This window comes from Oryctolagus cuniculus, chromosome 4 (genome assembly GCF_964237555.1).
Source record: "Oryctolagus cuniculus chromosome 4, mOryCun1.1, whole genome shotgun sequence".
NCBI lineage: Eukaryota > Metazoa > Chordata > Mammalia > Lagomorpha > Leporidae > Oryctolagus > Oryctolagus cuniculus.
In genome coordinates, this window is record NC_091435.1 from 64,487,039 (window position 1) to 64,506,206 (window position 19,168).

Sequence of the window (19,168 nt, forward strand, 5' to 3'; positions counted from 1 at the left end):
AGAGAAACAATTGTCTCTCCTAGTCAGATCTCCCTGAGAGGGCACGAACACATACAGGAGGATGCTAGAGATGGGAATGACGTGAGGATATGTTTGCTGGGGGTCAGGAGGGAAGGCCAGAAAGACAGGGATGAGGAGGCTGAAGACAACCTAAGACTGGGGTGTGCTCCATGGGTTTTATACAGAAGGTTAGTATAAGTGAGTCTTAGGGCATTTACGAATTATGGAAAATCCCAAAGGAATATATTTGTGCACTCTCATTGGCATATAGTTGGCAAGACCAGCATAGACAAGCATCAGATTCCATAGAGGAGGGACTAAGTATGTGCACACTTAATTACATGCTCATTTCAAGTAAGCAGTATGTACAAAAGGTTTAAGGTAAATAAGATAAGGTGTCTAAAGTGTTAGCATTTTTTATTTTGCTAAGACCAGGCCACAGTGTTGACTGAGAAATGGGGCCATCTATCTCACATCCTAGTATAGGGTTTCTCAACTATTGACATTTTGTGCAGGATAATTATTTTTTGTAGGGGTCACTCATGTGCATTCCAGGATGTTTCCTAGGACAACCACTAGATGCCAGTATTACCCTCCCTGTGCCAAGTGTGACAACCAAAAATGTTTCTGGACGCTTCCAAATTCCATGGTTGAGAACCTCTATTCTGGTATAAAAAGAAGGTAAGCCACAGAGCAACATGTGAGGCATATCTGGGGTTTATCCAGTATTTAAGAACTAAACACACATTTTGACTTCAATTTAATTTTCTTCCTGTCTCCTTTCTTGAATGCTCAGCATCTCCAACTTCATCCCATAAATAACAAATTAGCAAAGATTGATGAATAATGTATAGCTTTCTCAAAATTGTCCTTTGTTCTTTTTGTGGTCTGGTATTTTAAGGACTTGTGTGGTAAAAATAAAGTAGTTGTCAGCCTACATTTGGGAAATTTTTTTCTGCTACAGAATGTTGCTGCCATTTTTCTCTCCAAAAGACAAAAATTCTGAACAGTAATTGTGAATATGTTCTGATTTAAAGAGTATCATGAATTAAATAACAACAACAATAAAAACTGCTGGGCCACCACGATCAGGTCAATAGTAAAGAACATCTGAACTATAGGTCATTAGACATCTAGTTTTCAAAACAAGGAAGCCAACTCCTGTCTCAAAGACTAAGAACTTTCAGAGAAAAGAAGTTGTGAGGATCAAGAGCTCTACTGTGACAATTGTGATGAGTTTGAAGGCAGTAAGAATAGGAAGGGAGTGGGGAGGCAAAAGCACTATAAAAGCCAAATTCTGATCCCACCAGGTCTACTGCATTGATGTTACTTACCACTGCTCCGCTAGACTGAGAATCTGAAAGCCAACCATACTCTTCTGGTTCTTCCAAGGAGAGACATGATAGCAGCCTTGGCTCTAGAGCCGAGAATCATGATCTAAGCAACTATACAAACATTCCAATTTAGAGGGTAAACATGCCTACATTTGTGAGAATTTCATTCCATGGAGAAGCGAATACCAAATGACCACAGGTCCAGTGACTATTATCTTTCCTTTCATTGTTAAGTTCCCGGTGTGGAATTGAAGTAAATTGTGCATGAATCAAGGTTGATCAAATATGTGGTTCTGTAACAGTGTGTGATTCATGCCTTTCTAGAGTCATTGAGAACCACTTCACCAGGGATAAATGATTGTGGATTACAAGGGATGGGCTGAGTGCCGTTGTATACTCAGAGTTTGAGCAAGTGATGGTTCATTTGTGCTGGATGCCAGAAGTAGCAGAGTGAAGATTTTTCCAAGTGCTTTGGGAAGCTGTAAACATAGTCAGCTCATGCCTGACCCTGGCCCATGCCACCCTAGAGAGGCCCTACACTTGAGGACTAGTCCTGGATACACCAGAACGCCACAGGAAGAATTATCACTTACCTGTGTCATCTGGCACCTTCTATTCAGTTGGACATCTTCAAGAGCAGAAGACTGTTCTGTTCTTTCCCGAGTGCTTCACAACAGATGCAGAGGTAAACACAGTCAGAGGGCTCGCCTTTTACATTAGCAGAGAGTCCAATTTAACTAACTCTTGGGAAAATTACTCAAATCCCATAAAAATGGAACTGCATAGTAGGTATAGTCAAGATAACTTGACCCTGAAATAGTAATATTTAAACACTGAGCTTTGCTAAAAGGATCTGTGATCAGCTGGCAGCTATATTTTACCCATATCCTATGATTTATACTTCATTGTATATTGACCATGCCTTTTACTTTCTGATGCTTTGGCATCTTGGAGCTATGCTGACCCTATAAAGACTACTTTTCTCAAGGTTAGTTAATTCTTAGAGATAGCTAACAATTCAGTTTCCAAGTCTTTTATATGCAAAACAACCAATCCAGATCCCATAAATGTATCTACCTTCCTCCTTGAGCAGTCACACTCTAGGCCTCCCTCTACCTGTCCTAATGGCAGGTCCAGGCGTCAGACAACTTGGAATATTCTCTATGCCCAGGTCATCAGGTACAGAAGTGGATTCAACATTATGAGCTGAGTGTTTTTCAACATTCTGGAGAGAAGGTGAAAAACAACTCCTAGATCCAGAGGGGAGGGGTAGGAAAGGAGTGGAGAAGGTAGAAGTCAGTGATGTAGGTTGCAAAGAAGGAAAACAGCAATATTGGTAGGCCAGAATCACACTGTATAACTTCTAGAAACACACATGTCAGGGAAGATAGTTGTGTATTGGACCTTACCAGACAGGGTTAGGAAAGGCCTACCAAGTTTAGGAGGGCTGGGACATTTATACCCTTGTATCACATTGTAAGGGCATTCTCTCCCCTCTCCCAGCGTAAGCACTCAACTACATGGTATCTAAGATAGCTAGGGAGTGTCAAGTCTTCAGAAGGGGCCGGGAACAATCACCGTGTGTGTGCTGCTGCCTTTGATCTGGTTCACAGCTTAGGGAAGTCTTCTTGCCTTTTTATTTCTCCCATATCCTTTCTTCTTGTAAGCTCCAAAAGCCTGGGAGCTAACCTGCAGAGAACTGCCAAGTTTGATGACATCTTCATTGTGGGCCTTTTGTTCATTCCTTCCACAGGAAAAGGTGTGGTCTAAGTGATATGATATCACCCTTTACTAATTCTGTCCATGGGAATGTAATGAAATATCCCAGTTGGCAGAGACAGAGTCTAGAATTAGAATGGAGGCTTTATGAAGGTAGTGATATTTATCTATTTTGGGCCACCACTGTATTCCAATGCATGTAGTAGATAGAACTTAATAAATATTTGTTAAATGAATAAGAAGATTAAGAAGAAAGTTGATTTAGGCAATTCCAGAGTTTATTCAGTGGTGCAATAATTTACCAAATCTGTTTCCTTTTTCTGTGTCACCATGTTTATTGTTTTGCCTCAAAATCGCAAGTTGGTTGAATTTACTCTATGGACACAAAATAGCTGCTACAGTTCTGGACATCATATCCACACACCAACAGCCCAAGAAAGAAGGGTCATGAACAATACTGAGTCTCTGTTTTCTATTCAGGAAGCAAATTCTTTCTCAGAGGGCCCAGTAGACTTCTCCTATGTCTTCTTGGCCTGGTTTTTGGTGACCTGCCACCCCATACAACCTCATCCAGCACATAGGTGTCTATGAAAAGGAAGACTAAGAGGAGCTGAAGCACAATTATTGGTATAAACATTAAGTTACTTTCAGAACAGGGCACAACACTACCTTGAGTGAAATCAGGACTCTGTTAACACCACAAAGGGTGGTGGTGGAGTTGGAGGGGGAGTGAGACTATTAGTAAGACGACAAGCACCTATGTCAGCCAGAGCTGTGCAGTCTGACTTCTGGTTCTGCTGGGGGTATCCTCCTTTGCTTCTATTTCCACCCTGTGGCTCTGATGTGGGGGACGCTGAATCCGGAGAGGCCTAGAGGAAACTTCCTGAGCCTGCCTCGAATTTGAAAACCTGACTTTAAGTTTCAAATCCCTGGTAGCAAACACCGCAGCCCCAGGGCACTTTAGCCTAAGTATCCTTAAGGTGGTATAATAGGAGTGGCTAGGACCCTTTTGCATCATTGCACCCCACCCCTTGCCTGCATCAGCTCATCCCTCTGTACCATCCGCTCTGTACCTCAGCTATATATACACCTCCCTTTTACAATAAAGTGAGACCCTGCTTTGACTGGGCTCCACACTGTGCCTGATTGTCCCCCGGGTTTGGGGAAGGCTGAGTGGCGGGTGGCGCACTTTCCCCTCCTTGGTCAAGGCAAGCTGCGGGCAGCCTGCCTAATTCTCAGGCGGTGGTGAGGAACAGTCACCGCACTCTTCTTTTTCAGAGGTGTCCTTTGATGAACAATTATTTCTCCTACAAACACCTTGAGAATGGACCATAGAGATCCCCATTAAAACAACGTCTGTTTCTCAATGACAAGGATTGGGGTAAAGAAAAAGAGAAAGTGAAAGAGAGCTGACTCAGATTAGTAGACAGACTCATTTGTTCATTAGAGCTTAACTCCATGGGCCAGTTACTAAACACTGAGAATTCAGTGTTGTACAAATTAGACCAGGTCTTATCTTTCATGGGTCACATGTTTAAATGCAGAAGATGCTTGATATTTTAATAAACAGATAAATACATATTTTGAAGTCAAGACTAAGAGAAGCATTATTTTTAAAAAGACGAGAGTTAATGGGAAACTATATGAAAAAATACTGAAAAATTATTTTCTATGTTTGAGCCATGTAACTATTTGGGATACACAGAGGTGCAAGGGTGACTATAACTTAGAGGAACACCAAGAATACAGATGTGGTCAGTGTGAAGTGAACAAGGATAAGAAATGAGGTAAGCAGAGAGAAAGGCTGTGGCCAGAGAAGGTAGCATTTTGTTGGCCATGACAAATACTTGGGATTTTTTTGTGTGTAAGGAAAGTCACTAGAGTGATTTGTATATAAAAATGACATGGTCTGTTTTATACTAAAAGGCTAACTCCAACTGTCATACATAGTACCACTGAACTATTATTACAATTATTAAACATTTATAACAAATGTTGATAAGTAATTAATAATCACAAAAATATATTTTTAAAAATGTGTTTCTCAAATGAGAGGTGGGGCTGTTCCCCTTCCCAGGTAATTTACATACCAATGAATAAATAAAACTTATTATATTCTGATTTTTTTCATAGTTGTCAGTTTTGAAATACCTACTTACTATAATTAAGTAGACAGGAAGGGAAATTTTTGTTGTAGTAATGGTCAATTTGAATTATTTTTGAGTTGTCAATCACATATCTTGATTTTTTTAAATTTACTTTATTTATTTGAAAGAGTTACAGAGAGAGGTAGAGCCAGAGAAAGAGAGAGAGAGGTCTTCCATCCGCTGATTCACTCCCAAAATGACTGCAATGGCCAGAGCTGAGCTGATCCGAAGCCAGGAGCTAGGAGCTTCTTCTAGGTCTCCCACGTGGGTGCAAGGTTCCAAGGAGTAGGCCATCATCTACTTCTTACCCAGGCCATAGCAGAGAGCTGGATTGGAGGTGGAACAGCCAAGGATTGATCCAGCACCCATATGGGATGCCAGCTCTGCAGGCTGGGGCTTTAACCCACTGCGCCAAGCTGCTGGCCCTTTCCTTGACTATTTTTTTTTTTTTTGGACAGGCAGAGTGGACAGTGAGAGAGAGAGAGAGAGAGAGAGAGACAGAGAGAAAGGTCATCCTTTTGCCGTTAGTTCACTCTCCAATGGCAGCCACGGCTGGCGCACTGCGACCGGTGTACCGCGCTGATCCGAAGGCAGGAGCCAGGTGCTTCTGGTCTCCCATGCCAGTGCAGGGCCCAAGCACTTGGGCCATCCTCCACTGCCTTCCCGGGCCACAGCAGAGAGCTGGCCTGGAAGAGGGCAACAGGAAAGAATCCAGCGCCCCGACTGGGACTAGAACCCGGTGTGCTAGATGGAGGATTAGCTTAGTGAGCCGCGGCGCCGGCCCCTTTCCTTGACTATTAAAATCATTTTTGATGATCTGTCAGCTTTATCAGTTTCATCTGGCTATGTCTTCCTTTAGTATTGTGTAGGACCAACACTGGAAGTCTCTCAACTTATAAGAGACTAGTTATTCAGTCACAGGATCATTCACACACTCAACATTGGCACCAGCATTTTCATCATTCCTTGGGTTGGCATTCAACATAATTTTATACCCCAGGCTGAAGCAGCATGGTAAGAGTCAATGACAGGTGAAGGCTGAGATTTTCTTTGTTGTGTGATCTTTCTACTTTTTACTTGTTGAATATTATGACTAGTGGTGCACTAAACCTGTAATTATGAATTAAATCAAAAATATGTTATTGCAAAAATTAAAGAAAAATAAAGGAAGGAAGGAGGGGGCTTGAGGGAGGAAAGGAAGTATGGTTATCTTCTCAGAATTACATACAACCACGGACAGATTACATAGAACTTTATAAGTCAATATAAAGTCTATGGGGCTTACTATAAATTGGACAGGAAATCATTGGAGCATATGTTCAAAGGAGTGACGTGAGATGTTTTATGCTTTAAAAAGCTACCTGTGGCCACCGTGGAAGAGCCTGTGGGGGAGAAAATGGATGAACAGGAAACCAGGCAGCAAGCAGTTAGTTACAGAGTTCTACATGTCAGATTGCAATCAGGTAAGGAGTGAGAATTGCATGGATTTCAATTGTATGTAGAAGGCTGAGCATGCCTTGGGTTTACTGATGAATAGAAGGTACAAGAAAAAGAAGAGAAAGAAATATGTTTTTGTTCTTAATTTATGTGGAGTGAAGTTGTTTACTGGTATCTATTATCTATCTATCATCTATCTTTTGACTAAGCAGATCCACTTCAATAAATTATACCTAAATAATCAGATACATGCACAAATATTTATATTATAGTTGAAAATGTTTCACTTTTTCTCCTTTTAAAAGACATCTGTGGTAGGTGGAGGCAAGCTGGCTGTAATCAGCCCTCCAGTCCTTGCACACACGCCCTTCTGACTTTGCTGCACTACAGATAAAGATACAGCGTCTGAGCTCTGAATGTGTTCTAGTTTGTGGTTCACTTTCACCAATGTTTATAGCAGAAGTAAAGTTGTGCAACTTTTTTTTTTTTTTGAGATTTATTTATTTACTTGAAAGAATTACACAGAGAGAGAAGAGGCAGAGAGAGAGAGAGAGAGGTCTTCCATCTGCTGATTCATTCCCCAATTGGCCGCAACGGCCAGAGCTGTGCCAATCTGAAGCCAGGAGTTTCTTCTGGGTCTCCCACACGGGTGCAGGGACCCAAGGACTTGGGCCATCTTCCACTGCTTTCTCAGGCCATAGCAGAAAACTGGAATGGAATTGAAGCAGCCTGGACTTGACCCAGCACCCATATGGGATGCCAGCATTGCAGGCGGTGGCTTTATTATGCCACAGTGCCGGCCCCAAGTTGTACAACTTTTGAGACGAGATAATAAGTATTGTTGCTGTCAAGCCACCATATAAGGAAACCAGCCTAGATTAATGGAGGATCAGAGGCTAGAGGACTAAGGCCCTTCCAATAGCTAGAAACAATTGCTAGATGTATCAGTGAAGGCATGATGGGCCTTCCATGGCCAGACAACTCTTCAGCTGAATGTACCCACATGGGAGTGTTGGTGAGACCAGCAGAGGAATCTTATCAACCCACAGAATCATGGGATATAATAAATCAATATTTTTAAAAACTAAGTTTGGGCATGGTATATTATTCAGAAATAACTAACTGATACAGCAATATAACACTACTTTTAAAAGAAAGTCAAGTGTTGACGCTGTGGCGTAGTGGGTAAAGCTGCTGCCTACAGCACAGGCATCCCCTGTGGGCACCGGTCCAGGTCCTGGCTGCTCCACTTTCGATCCTGCTATGGCCTGGGAGGGCAGTGGAAGGTGGCCCAGGACCTTGGACCCCTGCACCCATGTGGGAGACCTGGAGGAAGCTCCTGGCTCCTGTCTTCGAATCTGTGCAGCTCCAGCCATTGGGGCTGTCTGGAAAGTGAGCCAGCGGACAGAAGATCTCTCTCTCTCTCTCTCTCTCTCTCTCTCTCTCTCTCTCTCTCTCTCTGCCTCTGCCTCTCTGTGGCTCTGCCTTTCAAATAAATAAATAAATCTTTAAAAAAAGAAAACCAGAAGCTGAATATTGCTGTCAAACTAACTTTAAAGGATTTTGAGATTATCATGTCAGAAGTTTAATGGTTATAGTACAGTTTATGTTTTCTTTTTTTAAAAAAAGATTTGTTTCATTTATTATTTGAAAGTTAGAGTTACACAGATAGAAGGAGAAGCAGAGTGAGAGGTCTTCCATCCGATGGTCCACTCCCCAGTTGGCCGCAACAGCCAGAGCTGTGCCAATCCGAAGCCAGGAGCTTCTTCTGGGTCTCCCACACCGGTGTGGGGGCCCAAGGACTTGGGCCATCAACCACTGCTTTCTCAGGCCATAGCAGAGAGCTGGTTAGGAAGTGCAGCAGCCAGGTCTTGAACTGGCACCCATATGGGATGCCAGCGCTTCAGGCCAGGGCTTTAACCCGCTGCGCCACAGCACCGGCCCTGAGTTTATGTTTTCAAAGAACAACTGGTGAAAACAGACTGCAGTAGTCAGTAAAGGGTCAGCACATAGATGACAAGTGTGTTTTTAATTTTTAAAAAATTATTTTCATTTTACTTTAGAGAGAGAGATTGGGGGGATGGAGAGAGAAAGAGTGAGAGAGAGAAAGAGAGATATCTTTCATCTGCTAGCTTTCTCTCCAAATGCCTGCAAGGATGGGACTGAGCCAGGCCAAATCAAGAGTCTACAGTTCAACCCAGGTCTCCCCTATGGGTAGCAGAGACCAAAGTACTTGAGCCATTGTGTGCTGCCTCCCAGGTCTGCATTAGTAGGAAACTGGATTGAAACCAGAGTAGCTTAAACTCAAAACAGGCATTGTGGTTTGGGGGATACAGGCACCCTAAGCAGCATATTAATTGCTGCATGAAATGCTGGCCCCAAAAGTATGTTTTTAAATGCATGCAACTATTCCAAAGTGAAAGAACGTAACATTTCCAAAGTTTCTCCAGATGGCTCAATGTTGAACCCCATCTTGTTCTCAGCAAATTTCCTGGATCCACCATTCCGTTAGTGCTGTGAGAAGCAGTCCTTGTCAGCATTCCCAAACCTTTTCAGATATTTCTTACCCAGTGGGGCCTCCTGAGAGAGAGGAAAAGGAGAGATCCCTACTGTTTTGAAAATATTCTCAAAAACTTTCTTTCTTGCCCCGAGAAATAAAAATTTTCTCTGGAATATTAGGCAGAAAAAATACAGAGGTCTCTGTTAACCCTCTCCTCTGAAGTACGTATGGTGAAATTTCCAAGAAACCTTGCTAATTCTCTGCTCCCTAATGATCCGTGTATCATTATAGGATTGCAAACTTGATCATGAGGCCCTGTGAGTGTGCGCTTCAGCTGTCATCCTAAAGTCAATTTCAGAGTGTTAGAACTAGCAAGGCCTTTGGAGATTATCCAACTGTACTTTCTCACTTATAAACAACCAACAATGTGGGTTTTTTTAATTAATTAATTTATTTGAAAGGCAGAGTTACAGAGAGGCAGAGAGAGAGAGAGGTCTTCCATCCACTGCGCCAATCAAAACCTGGGAGCCAGGAGCTTCTACCAGGTCTCTCGCACTGGTGCAGGGGCCCAAGGTCTTGGGCCATTTTCTACTGCTTTCCCAGGCCACCACAGAGAACTGGATTGGAAGTGGAGCAGCGTGGATGCCCATATGGGATAGCAGGCAACGGCATTACCGGCCACAGTGCTGGCCCTAACCATTGTGGTTTAATCTATGATCATTGTGATCACAAATAAACAGTCTTGTAGGCATAGAGCTGAGAGTAGAACCCAAGTCTCTGTGTTCCACAGCTTTGTAATTTGCATGATATCTTACTTATATAAGCCCAAAATAAATATAGAAGGTGGGATCAGATATTATCTTCGCAAATTTTAGGTACATTCATATAACAATGGATCATTGACCACACAAAAAGTGAAGTCAGGTATATTATATAGCCAAAAACTGATGCAATGTCATGAATGTAAAAATACAATAAATAGCAAAGCAATTGCTTTCCCTGGATACAAAACTGTGTGAGAATACTGGTGAATGGACATTGCACAGATTCAGTTTCACAGATTCTTTTCCAAATAGCTGTTTTTAAACCAGATGTCTAGTGATAGATGTTGAGTCTCTCCTCTCCTACTGAGTAATTGTTATTTATTATAAAACTAAACAGGAGCATGCAGAGTTTTGGGAAAAGAATCTGACAACTGCTAGTTTCAATATTCAATTTTTCACAGCTCATCTCCCCAGAGACACTCCTTATGGATGATACATTCACTGACATCTTCCTCTGCAATCAGTCTCCATTGTTGTTATTTTGTCTCCTTGACGCCAAGCTTTGGCTAAGTGCTCTGAGCTTTTTCTGAAGCTTCAAAGCTGTGTTCACAAATAGAAAGACTATGATTTATTGTCCCAAGCACAAACCTGGGAGTTGCGCCCATAGATTGGCATCTAGGAGATAGTTCTACCAATAGGGCCCCCTCCCTTTTCCTATTGACATTTCTCTATGAAATTAAGAATTTCTGGCACAAAATCTAGGTATGAATTTAAATCACTGGCCTTTATTGAAGCTTTCTGGAACCAACTAAGTCACTGGTGATGTGAGCTCAGCACTCCTTATTGGCATTAAATTTGAAAAAAGCTCCATGATGTGAACCTTCCTTAATCTTGACAATCTTTCTTTTCTGTTGATTCTCTGAATTCTCATTGACCTCATATTCTATACAAGAAAAAACAATAGGTTTGATTACATAAATTTTGCAACAGCTCAAAATGTTTTGGAAACTGTCACTCTGTTGGCAAGGACTTGGTCAACTGCTCTTTATGCAGTCTGACATAGAAGTTTTCTGCTAGGATTGGAGATCTGGGTGATATGTGGTTCAACAACTGAAAAAACTAGAAGTTAACTGTAACCCTTCTTTCCAAGAGCTTTTCCATGAAGGTCAAGTTCCAAGCATGACCCCCTGGACTGGGAGTCAGAACCCAGGAAGTCAGGAGTTGATCAGACCCTGGGAAAAAGCACCTAAAGAAGAAAGATTAGGACATAGGAAGAATGTCTAATATTTTAAAATTTGCAGATTTTGATGAAAGAGTTTGACCTGCATGATATTTGAGAAAAGTTAAATGTACTGTTCACATTTAACCATAACTAATTTCACATTCAAATTGTTATAGTTCTTCAGTCTAGGCCAGGGAGGACTGTCATATATGGAGCCTTTCTTCCAAGCATTTAACTCAACCAAGATAAAACGCTTATTCCAGATTTGAATTACTTGGTACTCATTTTTCATTTTATATTCTGTTTTTCTAGATAAAGGACAAAGGGTTACACATTATCCTTTCCTTTTGTTTTCTTCCTAAGGGATTTCATTAGTTATACCAGGGACTAGTACTTGAGGAACAGAAAATTCTATTTGACATTTTTGATGTAGCTGCTATCTGTGTCATGAATTGTTGCACAACAAAAACTTCCTCAAATTTAGATATTTGGGCCCATTCTTGAGGGTGAGATAATGTTTGAAAGCCTACATTCAAATTTAAGGTCATCATTTGAAGAAACAAAAACAGGTTTTCCTGGGATTTTTTTAGCAATTACTATTTAACACCCTTCACATTTTCAGAATAGTTGTCATAATTTTCAATATAAATTGAAATAACTTTTTATAGTTATTTAGCTAAACAAATATTGAATGACATTAACTTAAGGGCCAGGCATTGGGCCATCAATAAAATGTTAACACTGTCCTTATGAATATTATTATATAGTTAGAGTGAAAAGGATTAGTATTTAATGATGAGTCACAGAAACAACTACATATTTATCATTTGTTAAGGTCTATGATGAAAAAGTGGAGCAGAGTTTCCCCTATGGAAATGACCTTGATGTGGCATGAAGATGAATACAACTTAGCCTGCTGTAGGCCCAGAGCAAGAAGCAGCCCATCTCCAACAGAAACTTCCATTAGAAAATAGCCAAGTTGGGTAGGAGAGAAAACATTTCACTTATATTTAACTCATTTGGTTAAGAAATTATTAAGGAGCTTTATCCAAGATGGCTTCATAGTGAAAAGCTGCACTAAGCTCAGCCACAGACAGATACTAGAAAAACAAAGGAAGGCCTCCATTCCCAGGGTACTTATTGAGAGAATTTTTCAGTAGAGAACAGACAGAATGGAACATACTCCATGGAGCAGTGAGGAGAGAAGACAGACACACCACCACCAATTTCTCTAACATCTACCTGTCTGGCTCTGGGCTGGGAAGTTGTATCTTCCCAGGAGAAGGTGAGAGGAGCCTGCCACAGCTCCCAACACTACTGGCTTTGACTGAGGGAGAATTCCATGGTCCCTACAGGCTTTGAGTCTGCCCTGATAAGATGGTGGGTATCTGGGCAACTACTTTGCTCTGTGAAGTGAGATCAGGTTGTCTTCCTCCCAATAAAATGCCAAGATAAATCTGCTGAGGTAGAGCTGCAGCTGAACTGTGTCCTGAACTGGGGAACAGCTGACAGTTCCAATGATGCCAGAGGCCGCAGGAATTAAGACAGCTTCCAGGGTAGAGAGAGGTTCCCCTGTACCCTGTTACTCTGAGAGTTTTGGGCATATGCCACAGAGCTAAGAGGGGTCATGAGTTACAGTTGGGTTACTGTACATCTGCTCAGTCTGGCTAGAAATTCAGAGTTGAATGCACATTGGAGACAGATCTTGTGAAGGTTTGGAGATGCACTGCAGAGTGAGTTCGTACTCTGTATGGTGCATTTGCCTGGGTGGCTTGGGTGTGCAGGCACTGTGAGCTCACTCTAAGTTGTGAATAAGCTTGGAAGTCACCATGTGAATTCATCATGGCACACAGAAGAGTTGGAACTATAAACACAATAGCCAACCCCAACATCCTCTCCCTGCATTGAGTGTAGCCGAAGTGCTCCACCACACCCAACTTGGGTGTCAATCTAGACTCTTGCCCCACCCACAAACAGTGGCCATAGCTGCTTGGCTCCACCCAAAACACACTACTAGAACTAAACATCAGGCAGTCCACCAAACTCAAGAGGTGCATTTCCAAGGAATACAACCTTCAATCAAAAGATTCCCAAATGAATAAAAATCAATGTAGAAACACACACACACACACACACACAAACCATGAATAATGAGGCCATGTCTCCTCCAACAGAACCAAAATAATTAATATTGTACTGTGAAGATGGGGAGAGGGATTAAATGCCTGAAAGAGAATTCAAAAGAATGATTGTAAGGTTACCCAAAAACACAGAGGAAACAGTTAAATGAAATTAGGAATTACGTGCATGATGTGGACAAAAATTTCAGCAAAGAGATAGAGGTATTGAAGAAAAACCGAGCAGAAATATTAGAAATGTCAGTTTTCTAGACAGCTCTCTAGTAAGCTATTTTCTCTTCCCTACTTTGTTAAAATTTTCCCAATTTATGGGATGACTCAATGTGTGCTTATATTTAAGGTTTTATTTCCAATATTTGAGATGAATTAAGGGACATAGATTTTGTGTTCTGTTGAAGTAATCTATTGTGTCCTCTTAATGTCTGTTAAGTTCTGATTGTTTAAAAACAGCTGAGTTTTTAAAAAGAGTTATGGTTTGTTTGAATATATACTCATTCTAAAGCACTTGAGTTATTACTTTGTAACAGTGATCAAATCTGGTCTATATTTTGTCATGATGCTAAGAGATCCTGTTTCTACCAGATAGTTTAAAACCTTTTTGCAATCTTTGGCAGCCATTCAAAAAATCAAACTTTCAAATTCTTTGGACTTTGATATTTCCAGTTGGGTCCCTGGAAATATCAAAGGATATATCTCTCATCTTGTAGAGATACCAACTAATAAGGCTATTTGGATTATATTAAATGCACAGTCAAGATGTAAAATGGTGCTAAATTTTAAGTTATGATATTGTAAAATGCTACTGATACAAATGTCCAAATATTAGAAAAGACTGATGATTTTGTTGTGTTTTCTTATTTTTATTTTTTGACAGGCAGAGTTAGACAGTGAGAGAGACAGAGAGACAGAGAGAAAGGACTTCCTTTTTCCGTTGGTTCATCCCCCAAGTGACCACTATGGCCGGCGCGTTGCGGCCAGCCACAGTGCCAATCCGAAGCCAGGAGCCAGGTGCTTCCTCCTGGTCTCCCATGCAGGTGCAAGGCCCAAGGACGTGGGCCATCCTCCACTGCCTTCCCAGGCCACAGCAGAGAGTGGGACTGGAAGAGGAGCAACCGGGACAGAATCCGGTGCCCCAACCGGGACTAGTGTGCTGGCACCGCAGGCGGAAGATTAGCCTAGTGAGGCGCGGCACCGGCCTTTGTTGTGTTGTTAACAGACATGATAGTTATCTTAATGAGAAAGACCCAGAGGCCTAAAAAAGACAAATGTTTTATAAAATCCTACAGGTGCTTTCAAAAATACTGTGTGGAGTAAGCAAGTGCCTCTTCTTGTTGGTTAATGAGTTTCTAAATTTAAACATGGCTATTTAAAGTCTTTTGTCATCCACAGTTTTGTATTTTCCAAACACTGAAAATCAGATTTACTGCTCATGGAAGTTAAAAATAAATATTCAAGAATTCAAACAAAAAATACAATGGAAAGTCTTAATAACAGACTAGATGAGGCAGAAGAATGAATAAGAAATCGAGAAGAGTTCTTTGGAAATAACTGATCAAAAACAGAGAGAGAGAGAAAAAAAAATGGAAAGACTGAATAAAGTGCTTGAGATCCTTGGAATACCAGCAAGCAAAAAAATACATGAATTAGGAGTTAAGAAAGTATAGAGGCTGGTGCCGCTGTTCAATAGGCTAATCCTCTGCCTGCAGCGCCGGCAACCCAGATTCTGTCCCGGTTGTCCCTCTTCCAGTCCAGTTCTCTGTTGTGGCCCTGGAGTGCAGTGGAGGATGGCCCAAGTCCTTGGGCCCTGCACCTGCATGGGAGACCAGGAGAAGCACCTGGCTCCTGGCTTCAGATTGGCGCTGTGTGCTGGCCATAGCGGCCATTGGAGGGTGAACCAACGGTAAAGGAAGACCTTTCTCTCTGTCTCTCTCTCTCACTGTCCACTCTGCCTGTCCAAAAAAAGAAAGGAAAAAAAAAAGATAGTATAGAAAAAAACCAAAAACAATGGCTTAGAAAACCTATTCAGTGAAACAGTGGCAGAAAGTTTCCCCAATTTGAAGAAACTTGTAAACATCCAAATGTAGGAAACATGTAGAACCCCAAATAGACATGATGAAAAAAGATCCTCATCCTGAGACAATGTAGTCCAACTTTGAAAAGTGAAACATGAAGAGACCATCCTAAACTTTGCAAAATAGAAACGCCAGATCACCTTTAAAGGAACGCCTATCAGACTGACAGCAGAATTTTCAACAGAAACCATAAAGACTGCAAGAAAACAGAAAGTAATAATCCACAATCTTTTTTTTTAAGATTTAGCTATTATTTGAAAGTCAGAGTTACACACAGAGAGGCAGAGAGAGACAGAGAGAGAGAAGTCTTCCATCCGCTGGTTCACTCCCCAATTGGCCGCGACAGCCGGAGCTGTGCCTATCCGAAGCCAGGAGCCAGGAGCTTCCTTCGGGTCCCCCACATGGGTGCAGGGGCCCAAGGACTTGGACCATCCTCCACTGCTATCCCAGGCCACAGCAGAGAGCTGGATTGGAAGAGGAAGAGCTGGGACTAGAACTGGCGCCCATATAGGATGCTGGCGCTTCAGGCCAGGGCGTTAACCCGCTGCGCCACAGCACCGGCCCCAATAATCCAAATTCTAAAAGAAAAAAGAACTGCCAACCCAGAATACTTTACCAGGCAAGGCTCTCATTCATAAATGAAGGAGATATAAAGACTTTTTAAGATAAGGAAAAATTAAAAGAGTTTGTCACCATCAGGCTGGCCTTACATATAATTAAGTATGTATTTCACACAGAAATAAAGAAACTTAGCATATGTAAGAATGTGAAGACAGAAGATCTCCTATAAAAGAACAAAGGAGATTCAAAACAAACTGTAGGAATACTTATGAAAAAATGACAGGACCATTTTATAATTTAATTCATTTAATTATAATTTAATTCAATTTATAGTTTATAATTCATAATTTAATTTAATTATAATTAATAATTAATTAATAATAATGTTATTATTCATTTAATAATAAACCTGAATGTAAATGGATTAAATTATCCAATCAAAAGACACAAACTGACTGACTTGATTAAAAATAAAACCCAACCTTGACTTGATTAAAAATAAAACCCAAGCCGAGTATAAGAAACACATCACCAATAAAGATATACACAGACTGAAATTATGTTATACAGTATAGTACTGGAAGTTTTAGCCAGAGCTATCAGGCAAGAAAATGAATCCAAGGGATACAAATTGGAAAGCTGGAAGTCAAATATCCCTGTTTTCAGATGACATGATTCTTTATATACAAAACCAAAAGACTCCACTAAGATTACTTGGATTCATAAGAGAATTTGGCAAAGTTGCATCATATAAAATCAATAGAGTTTGTAGAGAAGCCCTGATGAATTGTATTCCTTGTAAGAGAAAATCTTACATTCTCAAGGTTACCATGCTCTTAAATATGCGTATTTCTATTCTTGGGCAATAGTTTGACATTGAGGATCTCCTGCAGGAACTCTGAAGTCTCTCATAACTTTGAATAAATTGGAGATTTACAAGGAGGTTGGGAGATAGTGAAGCAAAGGAGGTGTATCCCATTTTTTTATTCCACACATCTTTCCAATTTTTCTATATACTCTTTTCTCTGATAAATTTTACTTATGGTGGACGTGGAAGCATAGTTAGTTAAGCTGTAGCTTGGGAAACTCATATTTGAGCACCAGTTCAAACACTAGCGATAAGCTTTGGGTACACTGCTTCAGACCCAGTTTGCTACTGATGCATCCTGGGAGACAACAGATGATGGCTCAAATTCCTGGGCCACTTCCACCTACTTGGAAGATAGCAATTGAGTCTGAGACTCTTGTCTTTGGCATGACCCAGCTCTGGCTGTTGCAGGCATGTGGCGAATGAGCCAGCAGATGGAAGGCTTCTCTGTCTCTGTCTGTCTGCCACTCTGCCTTCCAAGTAGATGAAAATAAATAATAAACATTAAAAACAAAAAAATCTTTTCACTCGCAGTATATCAGATTCACACACACACAAATGTCCTCTTCAAGGAAAGCCTCACATTTCCCTCACTGTCCTTCAATCTCACAATCACTTTTGATTCTGTTTCAGAATGCAACAACACTTCCCACTCTCCTAGCCATGAAATAAGAGGTTACTTTCTTTTCAAGATCTTGTTGTCTTCTTCTTTAAAAATGGGCAAATAGTGGTTCAAGGTCTATGATGAAGATTAAATTCCCTAAATGTACAAAATTATCATGGCATATTGTGCACAACATTTAGTAAGTATTAATTATTATTTTATCTATTCCTAAATAATATCATTACATTATCATTCTCTTCTGAGTCAAATTTCAATAATCCTGGTTAATAGGCTGTTGGGGTTGAATTACCTTATTTTGAAGTTGAAAACATGAACTGTTTTGCAATGTCAAAGTGGTTCATTTGGTTGGAAGATGAAGCCTCAAAAATTTATCTTATCCTTGTATACTTCTTTTTTTTAAAGATTTATTTATTTATTTGAAACATTACACAGAGAAAGGAGAGGCAGATATATATATATATATATATATAGAGAGAGAGAGAGAGAGAGAGAGAGAAAGAGAGAGAGAGGTCTTCCATCTGCTGATTCATTCCCCAGTTGGCCGCAATAGCCAGAGCTAAGCCGATCCAAAGCAGGGAGCCAGGAGCTTCTTCTGGGTCTCCCACGTGGGTGCAGGGGCAAGGACTTGGGCCATCTTCTATTGCTTTCCCAGGCCATAGCAGAGAGCTGGATCAGAAGTGGAGCAGCTGAGACTTGAACTGGTGCCCATATGGGATGCCAGCACTGTAGGCAGCAGCTTTACCCTATATGCCACAGCACCGACCCCTTATCCTCGTATACTTCTAAGACTGAGAGAGTTAATAAATACTCAACTCCAAACACATCATTTCACACTTTCTATTTCCAGAAAGTGTTGCTAAATTGCATTGTTCTTTTTTTTTTTAATACATGTATTATAAAGAACAGGAGTGTCTAATTACATCTTTAATTCTGAACTCTTCAATCTATGCTTGTATATTGCTTAATTTGGATTTTTAATAAGAAACTTCCTTATGTCATGTTGGAAATCACAAATATCAAGCTGATTGATTGTTAGTTTTTCTTGTGTTGCTCTTGGCCTACCTTAAAAATTAACTTTTTGTTGTATGTGTCAGGACTCCCTTCATAACACCAGGCTTTCTTCAATTAGTTTTGTGCTTCTCCACTTCTCTCAGCTAAGTGTTTTTCTTAATATGTAGAGATTCCTCAGAGTCATTAAGAAGGACAGCAGACAAATGCAGGAGAAGGGAAATATTTATAAGGTTATTTGCTCTCCTTCTCAGTCTGTTTCCAGGTTTTGAATTTGCACATTGATTTTGGGCCTGTATTTAGTTCCATTCTTGGTCTTGACTCTAAGTCATAAGTATCATCTGTTTCTATTTATCAATAGCATTATTCAACCTACTGTATAGTTTCTAGGGCTGCTGTAGCAAGACAATATGGCTTAAATAACATAAATGTTTTATCTCATAGTTATTCAGGCTGGAATTTGGAAATCAAAGAGTTGCAAGGTTGATGTCTTTCACGACCTCTCTCCTTGGCTTGTACATGGCTGCCTTTTCCTGTCTTCACATGGGTCCCCTTTGTGTGATGTCTGTGTCTAACCTAGTCTTACATCACACAAGTCATATCTAACTAGGACCCACCCTTATACCCTATTTGACATTAGTAACCTGTTTAAAGATCCTATCTTCAAATACAATCAGATTCTGAGGTACTGGGAGTTAGGGCTTCAACATGTGAATTTTGAGATGACAAAATTCAGCTTGTAACACCATTGTTGGGAGCAGGCTGAAGAAAAT

The 19,168-nt window shown here is 40.7% G+C and overlaps 1 protein-coding gene across 8 annotated transcripts in view; it reads left to right on the forward strand.

The window, feature by feature from the left end:
- DZIP3 (DAZ interacting zinc finger protein 3) overlaps window positions 1–19,168 on the forward strand; it is a 175,845-nt gene that overhangs the window by 131,624 nt on the left and 25,053 nt on the right. For 6 of the 8 annotated variants that reach the window (XR_007908893.2, XR_011388348.1, XR_011388349.1 and 3 more), the window contains 3 exons: window positions 534–681; window positions 6,558–6,663; window positions 17,396–17,565. The gene's annotated coding sequence lies outside the window, so the exon portion shown is untranslated. The remainder of the gene's footprint in view (window positions 1–533; window positions 682–6,557; window positions 6,664–17,395; window positions 17,566–19,168) is intronic. The other 2 variants (XR_011388347.1, XR_011388351.1) reach the window with 2 other exon arrangements.